The following is a 1,248-nucleotide window of genomic DNA, read 5'->3' as shown; positions in this document are numbered from 1 at the left end:
ATATACATATATATGTATATATATATATATATATACATATATATATATCATCATCATCATCATCGTTTAACGTCCGCTTTCCATGCTAGCATAAGTTGGACGATTTGACTGAGGGCTGGCGAACCAGATAGCCACACCAGGCTCCAATCTGATTTGGCAGAGTTTCTACAGCTGGATGCCCTTCCTAACGCCAACCACTCCGAGAGTGTAGTGGGTGCTTTTACGTGCCACCGGCATGAAGGCCAGTCAGGCGGTACTGGTAACGGTCACACTCAAAATGGTGTCTTTTACATGCCACCTGCACAGGAGCCAGTTCAGCGGCACTGGCAACGATCTCGCTCGAGTGTCCTTACATGTGCCACCAGCACAAGTGCCAGGGCACCGGTGCCATCACAATTTCGCTTGCCTCGAAAGGTCTTCGCAAGCCAAGTTTCTGTTTCCAATGAAGGAGACGACGTTGGCATGGGTGCCATCCGTCAAAATTAGTTCAATTTCACTTGCCTCAACAGGTCTTCGCAAGTGGAGTTTAGTGTCCAACATAGGAAGGTACGCATCCTGGCAGAGGCCTTGGATTTAGGTCTCACTTGGCTTGCTGGGTCTTCTCACGCACAGCATATTTCCAAAGATCTCGGTCACAAGTCATTGCCTCGGTGAGGCCCAATGTTCAAAGGTTGTGCCTCACCACCTCATCCCAGATCTTCCTGGGCCTACCTCTTCCACAGGTTCCCTCAACTGCTAGGGTATGGCACTTTTTCACACAGCTATCCTCATCCATTCTCGCCACATACCCATACCATTGCAATAGTCTCTCTTGCACCTCACAGCTGATGCTTCTTAGGTTCAACTTTTCTTTCAAGGTACTTACACTCTGTCTAGTATGTACACTGACATTACACATCCATCGGAGCATACTGGCTTCATTCCTTGCAAGCTTACACATGTCCTCAGCAGTCACGGCCCATGTTTCACTGCCATGTAGCATGGCTGTTCGTACACATGCGTCATACAGTCTGCCTTTTACTCTGAGTGAGAGGCCCCTTGTCACCAGCAGAGGTAAGAGCTCTCTGAACTTTGTCCAAGCTATTCCTATTCTAGCAGCTACACTTTCAGTGCACCCTCCCCCACTACTAACTTGGTCACCAAGATAGCGGAAGCTATCAACCACTTCTAGATTTACTCCCTGGAATGTGGCAGAAGTTGTTTTCTGCACATTTACAGTGTTTATAGCTCCTGAACATCTGCTACAAA

The sequence above is a fragment of the Octopus bimaculoides genome, chromosome 5 (assembly GCF_001194135.2).
Source record: "Octopus bimaculoides isolate UCB-OBI-ISO-001 chromosome 5, ASM119413v2, whole genome shotgun sequence".
Classification (NCBI taxonomy): Eukaryota; Metazoa; Mollusca; class Cephalopoda; order Octopoda; family Octopodidae; genus Octopus; species Octopus bimaculoides.
The sequence above is the reverse complement of the archived record's forward strand: the minus strand, read 5'-3'. Positions refer to the sequence as shown.